The sequence below is a fragment of the Schistocerca cancellata genome, unplaced genomic scaffold, assembly GCF_023864275.1.
Source record: "Schistocerca cancellata isolate TAMUIC-IGC-003103 unplaced genomic scaffold, iqSchCanc2.1 HiC_scaffold_1081, whole genome shotgun sequence".
Lineage (NCBI taxonomy): Eukaryota > Metazoa > Arthropoda > Insecta > Orthoptera > Acrididae > Schistocerca > Schistocerca cancellata.
In genome coordinates this window covers 82310-101313 of record NW_026047080.1, presented here as the reverse complement: position 1 = coordinate 101313, position 19004 = coordinate 82310, and the positions used below count along the sequence as shown (strand labels likewise).

Genomic DNA, 19004 nt, shown 5'->3' with positions numbered 1-19004 from the left:
GGGTGTCGCTCGACCACACAATAAATTTTTGCTTAATCCAAATTTGCAATACCGGTTCGACACTAGAATACTGCGATAGTAATAAGCACGTCGACTGCAGTGTCATTTAGGGTAGTGAGTCAGACATGGGGAGGATATAAGGCGGGTGGAATATGCAGCGACAGGGGGCATTGCAGGGCGGGCGCCGACTTCTTGCGCTGCGGCGCGCCGGTGCCGGCGGCGGCCTGGCTGGGCTGCTGGTGCCTCCATGTAGAGCTGCCGCCGAGCCCAGGCACCGTGCCGCTAACGAAGCGATTGCCTTTGGTGACATCTTTTGCAATAACGACTGCGCGAATCGACGGTATCTCGTAAGGAAAGAAAGAGCAGCAGCTGCCGCCGAGCCCAGGCGCCGTGCCTAACACGCAGAAGGTCCCCGGTTCGATTGCGGGCGGAAACCCGTTTTCGTCGCACTCAGCAAGACACTTGCTACGATCTCTGCAGTGACCACTTAAATCAACTTCAAACGTTCCACCAGCAGGGTGCACATGGCTCAAATGAAACATGAAACTGTTTCAGAACTGGTTGTCGGATTTTAGCGCTGACTTGGAGGCCTGGAAATGCGCGAAACAGCCGCCGCCATGCGATTTGTTACCACACCGTTGTACAAAACGCAAGGGCTCGTCCGGGATTTGAACCCGGGACCTCCTGCACCCGAAGCAGGAATCATACCCCTAGACCAACGAGCCTGTCCGTTCCGAAAACGCACTGCATGTGAATGACGCCACCTTTGATGGTCTCACCCTGTAGGGCTGCAGCTCACCCAGCGTTCTCCCTGTCTGTCGCGGTTGGATTGTTTTCATCGACGTCTTTTACTATAGGAACTTCACGAATCGGAGGGAGCTCGTAGCCGATGCCCTTGCTAACACAGAAGAAAAACTGTTGCTATTACGAGTCTCCGGGTGGTACACGAAAAGAACCGTCGTTTCCGTGGTGTAGCGGTTATCACGTCTGCTTTACACGCAGAAGGTCCCCGGTTCGATCCCGGGCGGGAACACAACAATTTTAATCTATATTTCGGATTTCATTTCCGAGATGACCTCACGTCCGCGTATGCAGAGACAAGCAATGTCGTATGCTAGACGGATAGGGCGTCATTTTACTGTCAAATACTGTTGCTCTCTTATTGCACCGGTATTTGGTAACTGGGAACGCCCCTAGCTCCATTATGGCTGGCAAAATTTATAATCCGGTTCTTCAGGGCTACTTCAAGTGCGCTTGCTACTGGCTTTCCTGAGCTCACCCTACTCGCCTTGTCACAGCTCTGTCAAAGTGTGATGCTAACTAATAATGAGAAACTCTTGGCCACTCTCAATCTTACATGCCACCACCCCTTTGTTGTTGCCGTCGTTAGTAAGATGAGGGTAGACTGTCGCACAATTAAGCTTAATCTCCACTCACGGTGCACATATTCCGCAAAGACAACCTTGTTTTCCGTTGCATGCAAAATTACCGTCTGCGTTTCTACCGAATTCCACCTACGTACTTTACTGGTGCCGCATTCTTGTTATATCCACGTGCTATAACAGGCGTCTACTCTTCATTGAGGAGCTGCAACCGGGGCTGAGTTCCACCTACTCTTCAGCACGGTCAAAATGGCAGGGCTCGTCCGGGATTTGAACCCGGGACCTCCTGCACCCAAAGCAGGAATCATACCCCTAGACCAACGAGCCACCTGCCTGGAGCAGTCAAGTTAATCCCAGGTAGTGGACCTCACAGGGAACACAAACTTTTACGTGAATTCGCAAGATAAACGCTTTCTGCAGGCAGCACTCACCACTGATGAGAAGAATATTAAAGGCAACGAATAAAAAGCGAAATAACTTCATCGAACACTGCTTATGAACAGCCGGCAGTGCCTCAGTTTCGGTATGTGGTTTCTCAGGGTTAAGAGAAGGCGAATGCACTAAACAAAAGAACATCGGGAAACCAAGCACCAACTCATAACGAAAAGATTGCACAATATACTGCAAGTAAAATTTACAGAAGACGGATACTGAAGACGCCGCACACAAAAGAATTATTCTATGCAGTAACGATTATCTAGGAAGCGTAAATTGCATGTGCTGCTCCACCACACAACTTCTTTTGATACTGTTTTACTTATTCTAAATTTTCATTGCCTGATCGTCCCTAGAATACTGTGTGGTATCAACTGGTTTCCAACAGCGATAGTAGTAAGTAAATCGACTACAAAGTCTTTCAAAGTAGGTCAGACACCAAAAAAAAAAAAAAAAAAAAAAAAACGGAGCTGCGCGTAGCTCATGTCATTCTGCTTTCAAAGGTGAATCAGCGGCTGGGAGTAGTGGCGTACTCCTGTAATCCAAGCTACTGGGAGGCTGTTGTGTGGGAGAGATCTGGAAACAACTACAGATTCGGCCGTTCCATGAGCTCAGGAATGGCCGCGATGCCTTCATCGAGCTCTGCAGATCGACATATGACAGCGTGGAAATTTCGGCGAGCGGTGGCTAAGGGTTTAGAGAAGCCAAACGCACTAAACACAAGAAAGTCGGGAAACCGAAGCTCATAACGAAAAGATTGCGGAATGCAGTGCGGAAGCAAAACTTCGAGAAGACCAACTCTGAAGCCATCGGCGCGCTAGGAATTATTCCTCGCAAGAAGCGATCATGTAGGAAGAGCGAGCCGAGGGTGTCGCTCGACCACACAATAAATTTTTGCTTAATCCAAATTTGCAATACCGGTTCGACACTAGAATACTGCGATAGTAATAAGCACGTCGACTGCAGTGTCATTTAGGGTAGTGAGTCAGACATGGGGAGGATATAAGGCGGGTGGAATATGCAGCGACAGGGGGCATTGCAGGGCGGGCGCCGACTTCTTGCGCTGCGGCGCGCCGGTGCCGGCGGCGGCCTGGCTGGGCTGCTGGTGCCTCCATGTAGAGCTGCCGCCGAGCCCAGGCACCGTGCCGCTAACGAAGCGATTGCCTTTGGTGACATCTTTTGCAATAACGACTGCGCGAATCGACGGTATCTCGTAAGGAAAGAAAGAGCAGCAGCTGCCGCCGAGCCCAGGCGCCGTGCCTAACACGCAGAAGGTCCCCGGTTCGATTGCGGGCGGAAACCCGTTTTCGTCGCACTCAGCAAGACACTTGCTACGATCTCTGCAGTGACCACTTAAATCAACTTCAAACGTTCCACCAGCAGGGTGCACATGGCTCAAATGAAACATGAAACTGTTTCAGAACTGGTTGTCGGATTTTAGCGCTGACTTGGAGGCCTGGAAATGCGCGAAACAGCCGCCGCCATGCGATTTGTTACCACACCGTTGTACAAAACGCAAGGGCTCGTCCGGGATTTGAACCCGGGACCTCCTGCACCCGAAGCAGGAATCATACCCCTAGACCAACGAGCCTGTCCGTTCCGAAAACGCACTGCATGTGAATGACGCCACCTTTGATGGTCTCACCCTGTAGGGCTGCAGCTCACCCAGCGTTCTCCCTGTCTGTCGCGGTTGGATTGTTTTCATCGACGTCTTTTACTATAGGAACTTCACGAATCGGAGGGAGCTCGTAGCCGATGCCCTTGCTAACACAGAAGAAAAACTGTTGCTATTACGAGTCTCCGGGTGGTACACGAAAAGAACCGTCGTTTCCGTGGTGTAGCGGTTATCACGTCTGCTTTACACGCAGAAGGTCCCCGGTTCGATCCCGGGCGGGAACACAACAATTTTAATCTATATTTCGGATTTCATTTCCGAGATGACCTCACGTCCGCGTATGCAGAGACAAGCAATGTCGTATGCTAGACGGATAGGGCGTCATTTTACTGTCAAATACTGTTGCTCTCTTATTGCACCGGTATTTGGTAACTGGGAACGCCCCTAGCTCCATTATGGCTGGCAAAATTTATAATCCGGTTCTTCAGGGCTACTTCAAGTGCGCTTGCTACTGGCTTTCCTGAGCTCACCCTACTCGCCTTGTCACAGCTCTGTCAAAGTGTGATGCTAACTAATAATGAGAAACTCTTGGCCACTCTCAATCTTACATGCCACCACCCCTTTGTTGTTGCCGTCGTTAGTAAGATGAGGGTAGACTGTCGCACAATTAAGCTTAATCTCCACTCACGGTGCACATATTCCGCAAAGACAACCTTGTTTTCCGTTGCATGCAAAATTACCGTCTGCGTTTCTACCGAATTCCACCTACGTACTTTACTGGTGCCGCATTCTTGTTATATCCACGTGCTATAACAGGCGTCTACTCTTCATTGAGGAGCTGCAACCGGGGCTGAGTTCCACCTACTCTTCAGCACGGTCAAAATGGCAGGGCTCGTCCGGGATTTGAACCCGGGACCTCCTGCACCCAAAGCAGGAATCATACCCCTAGACCAACGAGCCACCTGCCTGGAGCAGTCAAGTTAATCCCAGGTAGTGGACCTCACAGGGAACACAAACTTTTACGTGAATTCGCAAGATAAACGCTTTCTGCAGGCAGCACTCACCACTGATGAGAAGAATATTAAAGGCAACGAATAAAAAGCGAAATAACTTCATCGAACACTGCTTATGAACAGCCGGCAGTGCCTCAGTTTCGGTATGTGGTTTCTCAGGGTTAAGAGAAGGCGAATGCACTAAACAAAAGAACATCGGGAAACCAAGCACCAACTCATAACGAAAAGATTGCACAATATACTGCAAGTAAAATTTACAGAAGACGGATACTGAAGACGCCGCACACAAAAGAATTATTCTATGCAGTAACGATTATCTAGGAAGCGTAAATTGCATGTGCTGCTCCACCACACAACTTCTTTTGATACTGTTTTACTTATTCTAAATTTTCATTGCCTGATCGTCCCTAGAATACTGTGTGGTATCACCTGGTTTCCAACAGCGATAGTAGTAAGTAAATCGACTACAAAGTCTTTCAAAGTAGGTCAGATACCAAAAAAAAAAAAACGGAGCTGCGCGTAGCTCATGTCATTCTGCTTTCAAAGGTGAATCAGCGGCTGGGAGTAGTGGCGTACTCCTGTAATCCAAGCTACTGGGAGGCTGTTGTGTGGGAGAGATCTGGAAACAACTACAGATTCGGCCGTTCCATGAGCTCAGGAATGGCCGCGATGCCTTCATCGAGCTCTGCAGATCGACATATGACAGCGTGGAAATTTCGGCGAGCGGTGGCTAAGGGTTTAGAGAAGCCAAACGCACTAAACACAAGAAAGTCGGGAAACCGAAGCTCATAACGAAAAGATTGCGGAATGCAGTGCGGAAGCAAAACTTCGAGAAGACCAACTCTGAAGCCATCGGCGCGCTAGGAATTATTCCTCGCAAGAAGCGATCATGTAGGAAGAGCGAGCCGAGGGTGTCGCTCGACCACACAATAAATTTTTGCTTAATCCAAATTTGCAATACCGGTTCGACACTAGAATACTGCGATAGTAATAAGCACGTCGACTGCAGTGTCATTTAGGGTAGTGAGTCAGACATGGGGAGGATATAAGGCGGGTGGAATATGCAGCGACAGGGGGCATTGCAGGGCGGGCGCCGACTTCTTGCGCTGCGGCGCGCCGGTGCCGGCGGCGGCCTGGCTGGGCTGCTGGTGCCTCCATGTAGAGCTGCCGCCGAGCCCAGGCACCGTGCCGCTAACGAAGCGATTGCCTTTGGTGACATCTTTTGCAATAACGACTGCGCGAATCGACGGTATCTCGTAAGGAAAGAAAGAGCAGCAGCTGCCGCCGAGCCCAGGCGCCGTGCCTAACACGCAGAAGGTCCCCGGTTCGATTGCGGGCGGAAACCCGTTTTCGTCGCACTCAGCAAGACACTTGCTACGATCTCTGCAGTGACCACTTAAATCAACTTCAAACGTTCCACCAGCAGGGTGCACATGGCTCAAATGAAACATGAAACTGTTTCAGAACTGGTTGTCGGATTTTAGCGCTGACTTGGAGGCCTGGAAATGCGCGAAACAGCCGCCGCCATGCGATTTGTTACCACACCGTTGTACAAAACGCAAGGGCTCGTCCGGGATTTGAACCCGGGACCTCCTGCACCCGAAGCAGGAATCATACCCCTAGACCAACGAGCCTGTCCGTTCCGAAAACGCACTGCATGTGAATGACGCCACCTTTGATGGTCTCACCCTGTAGGGCTGCAGCTCACCCAGCGTTCTCCCTGTCTGTCGCGGTTGGATTGTTTTCATCGACGTCTTTTACTATAGGAACTTCACGAATCGGAGGGAGCTCGTAGCCGATGCCCTTGCTAACACAGAAGAAAAACTGTTGCTATTACGAGTCTCCGGGTGGTACACGAAAAGAACCGTCGTTTCCGTGGTGTAGCGGTTATCACGTCTGCTTTACACGCAGAAGGTCCCCGGTTCGATCCCGGGCGGGAACACAACAATTTTAATCTATATTTCGGATTTCATTTCCGAGATGACCTCACGTCCGCGTATGCAGAGACAAGCAATGTCGTATGCTAGACGGATAGGGCGTCATTTTACTGTCAAATACTGTTGCTCTCTTATTGCACCGGTATTTGGTAACTGGGAACGCCCCTAGCTCCATTATGGCTGGCAAAATTTATAATCCGGTTCTTCAGGGCTACTTCAAGTGCGCTTGCTACTGGCTTTCCTGAGCTCACCCTACTCGCCTTGTCACAGCTCTGTCAAAGTGTGATGCTAACTAATAATGAGAAACTCTTGGCCACTCTCAATCTTACATGCCACCACCCCTTTGTTGTTGCCGTCGTTAGTAAGATGAGGGTAGACTGTCGCACAATTAAGCTTAATCTCCACTCACGGTGCACATATTCCGCAAAGACAACCTTGTTTTCCGTTGCATGCAAAATTACCGTCTGCGTTTCTACCGAATTCCACCTACGTACTTTACTGGTGCCGCATTCTTGTTATATCCACGTGCTATAACAGGCGTCTACTCTTCATTGAGGAGCTGCAACCGGGGCTGAGTTCCACCTACTCTTCAGCACGGTCAAAATGGCAGGGCTCGTCCGGGATTTGAACCCGGGACCTCCTGCACCCAAAGCAGGAATCATACCCCTAGACCAACGAGCCACCTGCCTGGAGCAGTCAAGTTAATCCCAGGTAGTGGACCTCACAGGGAACACAAACTTTTACGTGAATTCGCAAGATAAACGCTTTCTGCAGGCAGCACTCACCACTGATGAGAAGAATATTAAAGGCAACGAATAAAAAGCGAAATAACTTCATCGAACACTGCTTATGAACAGCCGGCAGTGCCTCAGTTTCGGTATGTGGTTTCTCAGGGTTAAGAGAAGGCGAATGCACTAAACAAAAGAACATCGGGAAACCAAGCACCAACTCATAACGAAAAGATTGCACAATATACTGCAAGTAAAATTTACAGAAGACGGATACTGAAGACGCCGCACACAAAAGAATTATTCTATGCAGTAACGATTATCTAGGAAGCGTAAATTGCATGTGCTGCTCCACCACACAACTTCTTTTGATACTGTTTTACTTATTCTAAATTTTCATTGCCTGATCGTCCCTAGAATACTGTGTGGTATCACCTGGTTTCCAACAGCGATAGTAGTAAGTAAATCGACTACAAAGTCTTTCAAAGTAGGTCAGATACCAAAAAAAAAAAAACGGAGCTGCGCGTAGCTCATGTCATTCTGCTTTCAAAGGTGAATCAGCGGCTGGGAGTAGTGGCGTACTCCTGTAATCCAAGCTACTGGGAGGCTGTTGTGTGGGAGAGATCTGGAAACAACTACAGATTCGGCCGTTCCATGAGCTCAGGAATGGCCGCGATGCCTTCATCGAGCTCTGCAGATCGACATATGACAGCGTGGAAATTTCGGCGAGCGGTGGCTAAGGGTTTAGAGAAGCCAAACGCACTAAACACAAGAAAGTCGGGAAACCGAAGCTCATAACGAAAAGATTGCGGAATGCAGTGCGGAAGCAAAACTTCGAGAAGACCAACTCTGAAGCCATCGGCGCGCTAGGAATTATTCCTCGCAAGAAGCGATCATGTAGGAAGAGCGAGCCGAGGGTGTCGCTCGACCACACAATAAATTTTTGCTTAATCCAAATTTGCAATACCGGTTCGACACTAGAATACTGCGATAGTAATAAGCACGTCGACTGCAGTGTCATTTAGGGTAGTGAGTCAGACATGGGGAGGATATAAGGCGGGTGGAATATGCAGCGACAGGGGGCATTGCAGGGCGGGCGCCGACTTCTTGCGCTGCGGCGCGCCGGTGCCGGCGGCGGCCTGGCTGGGCTGCTGGTGCCTCCATGTAGAGCTGCCGCCGAGCCCAGGCACCGTGCCGCTAACGAAGCGATTGCCTTTGGTGACATCTTTTGCAATAACGACTGCGCGAATCGACGGTATCTCGTAAGGAAAGAAAGAGCAGCAGCTGCCGCCGAGCCCAGGCGCCGTGCCTAACACGCAGAAGGTCCCCGGTTCGATTGCGGGCGGAAACCCGTTTTCGTCGCACTCAGCAAGACACTTGCTACGATCTCTGCAGTGACCACTTAAATCAACTTCAAACGTTCCACCAGCAGGGTGCACATGGCTCAAATGAAACATGAAACTGTTTCAGAACTGGTTGTCGGATTTTAGCGCTGACTTGGAGGCCTGGAAATGCGCGAAACAGCCGCCGCCATGCGATTTGTTACCACACCGTTGTACAAAACGCAAGGGCTCGTCCGGGATTTGAACCCGGGACCTCCTGCACCCGAAGCAGGAATCATACCCCTAGACCAACGAGCCTGTCCGTTCCGAAAACGCACTGCATGTGAATGACGCCACCTTTGATGGTCTCACCCTGTAGGGCTGCAGCTCACCCAGCGTTCTCCCTGTCTGTCGCGGTTGGATTGTTTTCATCGACGTCTTTTACTATAGGAACTTCACGAATCGGAGGGAGCTCGTAGCCGATGCCCTTGCTAACACAGAAGAAAAACTGTTGCTATTACGAGTCTCCGGGTGGTACACGAAAAGAACCGTCGTTTCCGTGGTGTAGCGGTTATCACGTCTGCTTTACACGCAGAAGGTCCCCGGTTCGATCCCGGGCGGGAACACAACAATTTTAATCTATATTTCGGATTTCATTTCCGAGATGACCTCACGTCCGCGTATGCAGAGACAAGCAATGTCGTATGCTAGACGGATAGGGCGTCATTTTACTGTCAAATACTGTTGCTCTCTTATTGCACCGGTATTTGGTAACTGGGAACGCCCCTAGCTCCATTATGGCTGGCAAAATTTATAATCCGGTTCTTCAGGGCTACTTCAAGTGCGCTTGCTACTGGCTTTCCTGAGCTCACCCTACTCGCCTTGTCACAGCTCTGTCAAAGTGTGATGCTAACTAATAATGAGAAACTCTTGGCCACTCTCAATCTTACATGCCACCACCCCTTTGTTGTTGCCGTCGTTAGTAAGATGAGGGTAGACTGTCGCACAATTAAGCTTAATCTCCACTCACGGTGCACATATTCCGCAAAGACAACCTTGTTTTCCGTTGCATGCAAAATTACCGTCTGCGTTTCTACCGAATTCCACCTACGTACTTTACTGGTGCCGCATTCTTGTTATATCCACGTGCTATAACAGGCGTCTACTCTTCATTGAGGAGCTGCAACCGGGGCTGAGTTCCACCTACTCTTCAGCACGGTCAAAATGGCAGGGCTCGTCCGGGATTTGAACCCGGGACCTCCTGCACCCAAAGCAGGAATCATACCCCTAGACCAACGAGCCACCTGCCTGGAGCAGTCAAGTTAATCCCAGGTAGTGGACCTCACAGGGAACACAAACTTTTACGTGAATTCGCAAGATAAACGCTTTCTGCAGGCAGCACTCACCACTGATGAGAAGAATATTAAAGGCAACGAATAAAAAGCGAAATAACTTCATCGAACACTGCTTATGAACAGCCGGCAGTGCCTCAGTTTCGGTATGTGGTTTCTCAGGGTTAAGAGAAGGCGAATGCACTAAACAAAAGAACATCGGGAAACCAAGCACCAACTCATAACGAAAAGATTGCACAATATACTGCAAGTAAAATTTACAGAAGACGGATACTGAAGACGCCGCACACAAAAGAATTATTCTATGCAGTAACGATTATCTAGGAAGCGTAAATTGCATGTGCTGCTCCACCACACAACTTCTTTTGATACTGTTTTACTTATTCTAAATTTTCATTGCCTGATCGTCCCTAGAATACTGTGTGGTATCAACTGGTTTCCAACAGCGATAGTAGTAAGTAAATCGACTACAAAGTCTTTCAAAGTAGGTCAGACACCAAAAAAAAAAAAAAAAAAAAAAAAAAACGGAGCTGCGCGTAGCTCATGTCATTCTGCTTTCAAAGGTGAATCAGCGGCTGGGAGTAGTGGCGTACTCCTGTAATCCAAGCTACTGGGAGGCTGTTGTGTGGGAGAGATCTGGAAACAACTACAGATTCGGCCGTTCCATGAGCTCAGGAATGGCCGCGATGCCTTCATCGAGCTCTGCAGATCGACATATGACAGCGTGGAAATTTCGGCGAGCGGTGGCTAAGGGTTTAGAGAAGCCAAACGCACTAAACACAAGAAAGTCGGGAAACCGAAGCTCATAACGAAAAGATTGCGGAATGCAGTGCGGAAGCAAAACTTCGAGAAGACCAACTCTGAAGCCATCGGCGCGCTAGGAATTATTCCTCGCAAGAAGCGATCATGTAGGAAGAGCGAGCCGAGGGTGTCGCTCGACCACACAATAAATTTTTGCTTAATCCAAATTTGCAATACCGGTTCGACACTAGAATACTGCGATAGTAATAAGCACGTCGACTGCAGTGTTATTTAGGGTAGTGAGTCAGACATGGGGAGGATATAAGGCGGGTGGAATATGCAGCGACAGGGGGCATTGCAGGGCGGGCGCCGACTTCTTGCGCTGCGGCGCGCCGGTGCCGGCGGCGGCCTGGCTGGGCTGCTGGTGCCTCCATGTAGAGCTGCCGCCGAGCCCAGGCACCGTGCCGCTAACGAAGCGATTGCCTTTGGTGACATCTTTTGCAATAACGACTGCGCGAATCGACGGTATCTCGTAAGGAAAGAAAGAGCAGCAGCTGCCGCCGAGCCCAGGCGCCGTGCCTAACACGCAGAAGGTCCCCGGTTCGATTGCGGGCGGAAACCCGTTTTCGTCGCACTCAGCAAGACACTTGCTACGATCTCTGCAGTGACCACTTAAATCAACTTCAAACGTTCCACCAGCAGGGTGCACATGGCTCAAATGAAACATGAAACTGTTTCAGAACTGGTTGTCGGATTTTAGCGCTGACTTGGAGGCCTGGAAATGCGCGAAACAGCCGCCGCCATGCGATTTGTTACCACACCGTTGTACAAAACGCAAGGGCTCGTCCGGGATTTGAACCCGGGACCTCCTGCACCCGAAGCAGGAATCATACCCCTAGACCAACGAGCCTGTCCGTTCCGAAAACGCACTGCATGTGAATGACGCCACCTTTGATGGTCTCACCCTGTAGGGCTGCAGCTCACCCAGCGTTCTCCCTGTCTGTCGCGGTTGGATTGTTTTCATCGACGTCTTTTACTATAGGAACTTCACGAATCGGAGGGAGCTCGTAGCCGATGCCCTTGCTAACACAGAAGAAAAACTGTTGCTATTACGAGTCTCCGGGTGGTACACGAAAAGAACCGTCGTTTCCGTGGTGTAGCGGTTATCACGTCTGCTTTACACGCAGAAGGTCCCCGGTTCGATCCCGGGCGGGAACACAACAATTTTAATCTATATTTCGGATTTCATTTCCGAGATGACCTCACGTCCGCGTATGCAGAGACAAGCAATGTCGTATGCTAGACGGATAGGGCGTCATTTTACTGTCAAATACTGTTGCTCTCTTATTGCACCGGTATTTGGTAACTGGGAACGCCCCTAGCTCCATTATGGCTGGCAAAATTTATAATCCGGTTCTTCAGGGCTACTTCAAGTGCGCTTGCTACTGGCTTTCCTGAGCTCACCCTACTCGCCTTGTCACAGCTCTGTCAAAGTGTGATGCTAACTAATAATGAGAAACTCTTGGCCACTCTCAATCTTACATGCCACCACCCCTTTGTTGTTGCCGTCGTTAGTAAGATGAGGGTAGACTGTCGCACAATTAAGCTTAATCTCCACTCACGGTGCACATATTCCGCAAAGACAACCTTGTTTTCCGTTGCATGCAAAATTACCGTCTGCGTTTCTACCGAATTCCACCTACGTACTTTACTGGTGCCGCATTCTTGTTATATCCACGTGCTATAACAGGCGTCTACTCTTCATTGAGGAGCTGCAACCGGGGCTGAGTTCCACCTACTCTTCAGCACGGTCAAAATGGCAGGGCTCGTCCGGGATTTGAACCCGGGACCTCCTGCACCCAAAGCAGGAATCATACCCCTAGACCAACGAGCCACCTGCCTGGAGCAGTCAAGTTAATCCCAGGTAGTGGACCTCACAGGGAACACAAACTTTTACGTGAATTCGCAAGATAAACGCTTTCTGCAGGCAGCACTCACCACTGATGAGAAGAATATTAAAGGCAACGAATAAAAAGCGAAATAACTTCATCGAACACTGCTTATGAACAGCCGGCAGTGCCTCAGTTTCGGTATGTGGTTTCTCAGGGTTAAGAGAAGGCGAATGCACTAAACAAAAGAACATCGGGAAACCAAGCACCAACTCATAACGAAAAGATTGCACAATATACTGCAAGTAAAATTTACAGAAGACGGATACTGAAGACGCCGCACACAAAAGAATTATTCTATGCAGTAACGATTATCTAGGAAGCGTAAATTGCATGTGCTGCTCCACCACACAACTTCTTTTGATACTGTTTTACTTATTCTAAATTTTCATTGCCTGATCGTCCCTAGAATACTGTGTGGTATCACCTGGTTTCCAACAGCGATAGTAGTAAGTAAATCGACTACAAAGTCTTTCAAAGTAGGTCAGATACCAAAAAAAAAAAACGGAGCTGCGCGTAGCTCATGTCATTCTGCTTTCAAAGGTGAATCAGCGGCTGGGAGTAGTGGCGTACTCCTGTAATCCAAGCTACTGGGAGGCTGTTGTGTGGGAGAGATCTGGAAACAACTACAGATTCGGCCGTTCCATGAGCTCAGGAATGGCCGCGATGCCTTCATCGAGCTCTGCAGATCGACATATGACAGCGTGGAAATTTCGGCGAGCGGTGGCTAAGGGTTTAGAGAAGCCAAACGCACTAAACACAAGAAAGTCGGGAAACCGAAGCTCATAACGAAAAGATTGCGGAATGCAGTGCGGAAGCAAAACTTCGAGAAGACCAACTCTGAAGCCATCGGCGCGCTAGGAATTATTCCTCGCAAGAAGCGATCATGTAGGAAGAGCGAGCCGAGGGTGTCGCTCGACCACACAATAAATTTTTGCTTAATCCAAATTTGCAATACCGGTTCGACACTAGAATACTGCGATAGTAATAAGCACGTCGACTGCAGTGTCATTTAGGGTAGTGAGTCAGACATGGGGAGGATATAAGGCGGGTGGAATATGCAGCGACAGGGGGCATTGCAGGGCGGGCGCCGACTTCTTGCGCTGCGGCGCGCCGGTGCCGGCGGCGGCCTGGCTGGGCTGCTGGTGCCTCCATGTAGAGCTGCCGCCGAGCCCAGGCACCGTGCCGCTAACGAAGCGATTGCCTTTGGTGACATCTTTTGCAATAACGACTGCGCGAATCGACGGTATCTCGTAAGGAAAGAAAGAGCAGCAGCTGCCGCCGAGCCCAGGCGCCGTGCCTAACACGCAGAAGGTCCCCGGTTCGATTGCGGGCGGAAACCCGTTTTCGTCGCACTCAGCAAGACACTTGCTACGATCTCTGCAGTGACCACTTAAATCAACTTCAAACGTTCCACCAGCAGGGTGCACATGGCTCAAATGAAACATGAAACTGTTTCAGAACTGGTTGTCGGATTTTAGCGCTGACTTGGAGGCCTGGAAATGCGCGAAACAGCCGCCGCCATGCGATTTGTTACCACACCGTTGTACAAAACGCAAGGGCTCGTCCGGGATTTGAACCCGGGACCTCCTGCACCCGAAGCAGGAATCATACCCCTAGACCAACGAGCCTGCCGCCGAGCCCAGGCACCGTGCCGCTAACGAAGCGATTGCCTTTGGTGACATCTTTTGCAATAACGACTGCGCGAATCGACGGTATCTCGTAAGGAAAGAAAGAGCAGCAGCTGCCGCCGAGCCCAGGCGCCGTGCCTAACACGCAGAAGGTCCCCGGTTCGATTGCGGGCGGAAACCCGTTTTCGTCGCACTCAGCAAGACACTTGCTACGATCTCTGCAGTGACCACTTAAATCAACTTCAAACGTTCCACCAGCAGGGTGCACATGGCTCAAATGAAACATGAAACTGTTTCAGAACTGGTTGTCGGATTTTAGCGCTGACTTGGAGGCCTGGAAATGCGCGAAACAGCCGCCGCCATGCGATTTGTTACCACACCGTTGTACAAAACGCAAGGGCTCGTCCGGGATTTGAACCCGGGACCTCCTGCACCCGAAGCAGGAATCATACCCCTAGACCAACGAGCCTGTCCGTTCCGAAAACGCACTGCATGTGAATGACGCCACCTTTGATGGTCTCACCCTGTAGGGCTGCAGCTCACCCAGCGTTCTCCCTGTCTGTCGCGGTTGGATTGTTTTCATCGACGTCTTTTACTATAGGAACTTCACGAATCGGAGGGAGCTCGTAGCCGATGCCCTTGCTAACACAGAAGAAAAACTGTTGCTATTACGAGTCTCCGGGTGGTACACGAAAAGAACCGTCGTTTCCGTGGTGTAGCGGTTATCACGTCTGCTTTACACGCAGAAGGTCCCCGGTTCGATCCCGGGCGGGAACACAACAATTTTAATCTATATTTCGGATTTCATTTCCGAGATGACCTCACGTCCGCGTATGCAGAGACAAGCAATGTCGTATGCTAGACGGATAGGGCGTCATTTTACTGTCAAATACTGTTGCTCTCTTATTGCACCGGTATTTGGTAACTGGGAACGCCCCTAGCTCCATTATGGCTGGCAAAATTTATAATCCGGTTCTTCAGGGCTACTTCAAGTGCGCTTGCTACTGGCTTTCCTGAGCTCACCCTACTCGCCTTGTCACAGCTCTGTCAAAGTGTGATGCTAACTAATAATGAGAAACTCTTGGCCACTCTCAATCTTACATGCCACCACCCCTTTGTTGTTGCCGTCGTTAGTAAGATGAGGGTAGACTGTCGCACAATTAAGCTTAATCTCCACTCACGGTGCACATATTCCGCAAAGACAACCTTGTTTTCCGTTGCATGCAAAATTACCGTCTGCGTTTCTACCGAATTCCACCTACGTACTTTACTGGTGCCGCATTCTTGTTATATCCACGTGCTATAACAGGCGTCTACTCTTCATTGAGGAGCTGCAACCGGGGCTGAGTTCCACCTACTCTTCAGCACGGTCAAAATGGCAGGGCTCGTCCGGGATTTGAACCCGGGACCTCCTGCACCCAAAGCAGGAATCATACCCCTAGACCAACGAGCCACCTGCCTGGAGCAGTCAAGTTAATCCCAGGTAGTGGACCTCACAGGGAACACAAACTTTTACGTGAATTCGCAAGATAAACGCTTTCTGCAGGCAGCACTCACCACTGATGAGAAGAATATTAAAGGCAACGAATAAAAAGCGAAATAACTTCATCGAACACTGCTTATGAACAGCCGGCAGTGCCTCAGTTTCGGTATGTGGTTTCTCAGGGTTAAGAGAAGGCGAATGCACTAAACAAAAGAACATCGGGAAACCAAGCACCAACTCATAACGAAAAGATTGCACAATATACTGCAAGTAAAATTTACAGAAGACGGATACTGAAGACGCCGCACACAAAAGAATTATTCTATGCAGTAACGATTATCTAGGAAGCGTAAATTGCATGTGCTGCTCCACCACACAACTTCTTTTGATACTGTTTTACTTATTCTAAATTTTCATTGCCTGATCGTCCCTAGAATACTGTGTGGTATCACCTGGTTTCCAACAGCGATAGTAGTAAGTAAATCGACTACAAAGTCTTTCAAAGTAGGTCAGACACCAAAAAAAAAAAACGGAGCTGCGCGTAGCTCATGTCATTCTGCTTTCAAAGGTGAATCAGCGGCTGGGAGTAGTGGCGTACTCCTGTAATCCAAGCTACTGGGAGGCTGTTGTGTGGGAGAGATCTGGAAACAACTACAGATTCGGCCGTTCCATGAGCTCAGGAATGGCCGCGATGCCTTCATCGAGCTCTGCAGATCGACATATGACAGCGTGGAAATTTCGGCGAGCGGTGGCTAAGGGTTTAGAGAAGCCAAACGCACTAAACACAAGAAAGTCGGGAAACCGAAGCTCATAACGAAAAGATTGCGGAATGCAGTGCGGAAGCAAAACTTCGAGAAGACCAACTCTGAAGCCATCGGCGCGCTAGGAATTATTCCTCGCAAGAAGCGATCATGTAGGAAGAGCGAGCCGAGGGTGTCGCTCGACCACACAATAAATTTTTGCTTAATCCAAATTTGCAATACCGGTTCGACACTAGAATACTGCGATAGTAATAAGCACGTCGACTGCAGTGTCATTTAGGGTAGTGAGTCAGACATGGGGAGGATATAAGGCGGGTGGAATATGCAGCGACAGGGGGCATTGCAGGGCGGGCGCCGACTTCTTGCGCTGCGGCGCGCCGGTGCCGGCGGCGGCCTGGCTGGGCTGCTGGTGCCTCCATGTAGAGCTGCCGCCGAGCCCAGGCACCGTGCCGCTAACGAAGCGATTGCCTTTGGTGACATCTTTTGCAATAACGACTGCGCGAATCGACGGTATCTCGTAAGGAAAGAAAGAGCAGCAGCTGCCGCCGAGCCCAGGCGCCGTGCCTAACACGCAGAAGGTCCCCGGTTCGATTGCGGGCGGAAACCCGTTTTCGTCGCACTCAGCAAGACACTTGCTACGATCTCTGCAGTGACCACTTAAATCAACTTCAAACGTTCCACCAGCAGGGTGCACATGGCTCAAATGAAACATGAAACTGTTTCAGAACTGGTTGTCGGATTTTAGCGCTGACTTGGAGGCCTGGAAATGCGCGAAACAGCCGCCGCCATGCGATTTGTTACCACACCGTTGTACAAAACGCAAGGGCTCGTCCGGGATTTGAACCCGGGACCTCCTGCACCCGAAGCAGGAATCATACCCCTAGACCAACGAGCCTGTCCGTTCCGAAAACGCACTGCATGTGAATGACGCCACCTTTGATGGTCTCACCCTGTAGGGCTGCAGCTCACCCAGCGTTCTCCCTGTCTGTCGCGGTTGGATTGTTTTCATCGACGTCTTTTACTATAGGAACTTCACGAATCGGAGGGAGCTCGTAGCCGATGCCCTTGCTAACACAGAAGAAAAACTGTTGCTATTACGAGTCTCCGGGTGGTACACGAAAAGAACCGTCGTTTCCGTGGTGTAGCGGTTATCACGTCTGCTTTACACGCAGAAGGTCCCCGGTTCGATCCCGGGCGGGAACACAACAATTTTAATCTATATTTCGGATTTCATTTCCGAGATGACCTCACGTCCGCGTATGCAGAGACAAGCAATGTCGTATGCTAGACGGATAGGGCGTCATTTTACTGTCAAATACTGTTGCTCTCTTATTGCACCGGTATTTGGTAACTGGGAACGCCCCTAGCTCCATTATGGCTGGCAAAATTTATAATCCGGTTCTTCAGGGCTACTTCAAGTGCGCTTGCTACTGGCTTTCCTGAGCTCACCCTACTCGCCTTGTCACAGCTCTGTCAAAGTGTGATGCTAACTAATAATGAGAAACTCTTGGCCACTCTCAATCTTACATGCCACCACCCCTTTGTTGTTGCCGTCGTTAGTAAGATGAGGGTAGACTGTCGCACAATTAAGCTTAATCTCCACTCACGGTGCACATATTCCGCAAAGACAACCTTGTTTTCCGTTGCATGCAAAATTACCGTCTGCGTTTCTACCGAATTCCACCTACGTACTTTACTGGTGCCGCATTCTTGTTATATCCACGTGCTATAACAGGCGTCTACTCTTCATTGAGGAGCTGCAACCGGGGCTGAGTTCCACCTACTCTTCAGCACGGTCAAAATGGCAGGGCTCGTCCGGGATTTGAACCCGGGACCTCCTGCACCCAAAGCAGGAATCATACCCCTAGACCAACGAGCCACCTGCCTGGAGCAGTCAAGTTAATCCCAGGTAGTGGACCTCACAGGGAACACAAACTTTTACGTGAATTCGCAAGATAAACGCTTTCTGCAGGCAGCACTCACCACTGATGAGAAGAATATTAAAGGCAACGAATAAAAAGCGAAATAACTTCATCGAACACTGCTTATGAACAGCCGGCAGTGCCTCAGTTTCGGTATGTGGTTTCTCAGGGTTAAGAGAAGGCGAATGCACTAAACAAAAGAACATCGGGAAACCAAGCACCAACTCATAACGAAAAGATTGCACAATATACTGCAAGTAAAATTTACAGAAGACGGATACTGAAGACGCCGCACACAAAAGAATTATTCTATGCAGTAACGATTATCTAGGAAGCGTAAATTGCATGTGCTGCTCCACCACACAACTTCTTTTGATACTGTTTTACTTATTCTAAATTTTCATTGCCTGATCGTCCCTAGAATACTGTGTGGTATCAACTGGTTTCCAACAGCGATAGTAGTAAGTAAATCGACTACAAAGTCTTTCAAAGTAGGTCAGACACCAAAAAAAAAAAAAAAAAAAAAAAAACGGAGCTGCGCGTAGCTCATGTCATTCTGCTTTCAAAGGTGAATCAGCGGCTGGGAGTAGTGGCGTACTCCTGTAATCCAAGCTACTGGGAGGCTGTTGTGTGGGAGAGATCTGGAAACAACTACAGATTCGGCCGTTCCATGAGCTCAGGAATGGCCGCGATGCCTTCATCGAGCTCTGCAGATCGACATATGACAGCGTGG

General features: G+C 49.7%; 22 non-coding genes across 22 annotated transcripts; 7 read left to right on the top strand and 15 right to left on the bottom strand.

Moving 5' to 3' along the window:
- Positions 1-653: 653 nt before the first annotated feature.
- Trnap-cgg (transfer RNA proline (anticodon CGG)) lies at positions 654-725 on the bottom strand. Its single transcript has one exon. It is a non-coding gene; the product is annotated as a tRNA-Pro (tRNA).
- Positions 726-960: 235 nt separating this feature from the next.
- Trnav-uac (transfer RNA valine (anticodon UAC)) lies at positions 961-1033 on the top strand. Its single transcript has one exon. It is a non-coding gene; the product is annotated as a tRNA-Val (tRNA).
- Positions 1034-1637: 604 nt separating this feature from the next.
- Trnap-ugg (transfer RNA proline (anticodon UGG)) lies at positions 1638-1709 on the bottom strand. Its single transcript has one exon. It is a non-coding gene; the product is annotated as a tRNA-Pro (tRNA).
- A 1627-nt stretch (positions 1710-3336) lies between these two features.
- Positions 3337-3408, bottom strand: Trnap-cgg (transfer RNA proline (anticodon CGG)). Its single transcript has one exon. It is a non-coding gene; the product is annotated as a tRNA-Pro (tRNA).
- Positions 3409-3643: 235 nt separating this feature from the next.
- Trnav-uac (transfer RNA valine (anticodon UAC)) lies at positions 3644-3716 on the top strand. Its single transcript has one exon. It is a non-coding gene; the product is annotated as a tRNA-Val (tRNA).
- Positions 3717-4320: 604 nt separating this feature from the next.
- On the bottom strand, positions 4321-4392 carry Trnap-ugg (transfer RNA proline (anticodon UGG)). Its single transcript has one exon. It is a non-coding gene; the product is annotated as a tRNA-Pro (tRNA).
- Positions 4393-6007: 1615 nt separating this feature from the next.
- Positions 6008-6079, bottom strand: Trnap-cgg (transfer RNA proline (anticodon CGG)). Its single transcript has one exon. It is a non-coding gene; the product is annotated as a tRNA-Pro (tRNA).
- Positions 6080-6314: 235 nt separating this feature from the next.
- On the top strand, positions 6315-6387 carry Trnav-uac (transfer RNA valine (anticodon UAC)). Its single transcript has one exon. It is a non-coding gene; the product is annotated as a tRNA-Val (tRNA).
- A 604-nt stretch (positions 6388-6991) lies between these two features.
- Trnap-ugg (transfer RNA proline (anticodon UGG)) lies at positions 6992-7063 on the bottom strand. Its single transcript has one exon. It is a non-coding gene; the product is annotated as a tRNA-Pro (tRNA).
- Positions 7064-8678: 1615 nt separating this feature from the next.
- Positions 8679-8750, bottom strand: Trnap-cgg (transfer RNA proline (anticodon CGG)). Its single transcript has one exon. It is a non-coding gene; the product is annotated as a tRNA-Pro (tRNA).
- Positions 8751-8985: 235 nt separating this feature from the next.
- Trnav-uac (transfer RNA valine (anticodon UAC)) lies at positions 8986-9058 on the top strand. Its single transcript has one exon. It is a non-coding gene; the product is annotated as a tRNA-Val (tRNA).
- Positions 9059-9662: 604 nt separating this feature from the next.
- On the bottom strand, positions 9663-9734 carry Trnap-ugg (transfer RNA proline (anticodon UGG)). The gene has a single exon. It is a non-coding gene; the product is annotated as a tRNA-Pro (tRNA).
- Positions 9735-11363: 1629 nt separating this feature from the next.
- Trnap-cgg (transfer RNA proline (anticodon CGG)) lies at positions 11364-11435 on the bottom strand. The gene has a single exon. It is a non-coding gene; the product is annotated as a tRNA-Pro (tRNA).
- A 235-nt stretch (positions 11436-11670) lies between these two features.
- Trnav-uac (transfer RNA valine (anticodon UAC)) lies at positions 11671-11743 on the top strand. Its single transcript has one exon. It is a non-coding gene; the product is annotated as a tRNA-Val (tRNA).
- A 604-nt stretch (positions 11744-12347) lies between these two features.
- Trnap-ugg (transfer RNA proline (anticodon UGG)) lies at positions 12348-12419 on the bottom strand. The gene has a single exon. It is a non-coding gene; the product is annotated as a tRNA-Pro (tRNA).
- A 1614-nt stretch (positions 12420-14033) lies between these two features.
- Trnap-cgg (transfer RNA proline (anticodon CGG)) lies at positions 14034-14105 on the bottom strand. The gene has a single exon. It is a non-coding gene; the product is annotated as a tRNA-Pro (tRNA).
- A 397-nt stretch (positions 14106-14502) lies between these two features.
- On the bottom strand, positions 14503-14574 carry Trnap-cgg (transfer RNA proline (anticodon CGG)). The gene has a single exon. It is a non-coding gene; the product is annotated as a tRNA-Pro (tRNA).
- Positions 14575-14809: 235 nt separating this feature from the next.
- On the top strand, positions 14810-14882 carry Trnav-uac (transfer RNA valine (anticodon UAC)). Its single transcript has one exon. It is a non-coding gene; the product is annotated as a tRNA-Val (tRNA).
- A 604-nt stretch (positions 14883-15486) lies between these two features.
- Positions 15487-15558, bottom strand: Trnap-ugg (transfer RNA proline (anticodon UGG)). Its single transcript has one exon. It is a non-coding gene; the product is annotated as a tRNA-Pro (tRNA).
- Positions 15559-17172: 1614 nt separating this feature from the next.
- Trnap-cgg (transfer RNA proline (anticodon CGG)) lies at positions 17173-17244 on the bottom strand. The gene has a single exon. It is a non-coding gene; the product is annotated as a tRNA-Pro (tRNA).
- Positions 17245-17479: 235 nt separating this feature from the next.
- Trnav-uac (transfer RNA valine (anticodon UAC)) lies at positions 17480-17552 on the top strand. The gene has a single exon. It is a non-coding gene; the product is annotated as a tRNA-Val (tRNA).
- A 604-nt stretch (positions 17553-18156) lies between these two features.
- Trnap-ugg (transfer RNA proline (anticodon UGG)) lies at positions 18157-18228 on the bottom strand. Its single transcript has one exon. It is a non-coding gene; the product is annotated as a tRNA-Pro (tRNA).
- Between the last annotated feature and the right edge of the window lie 776 nt (positions 18229-19004).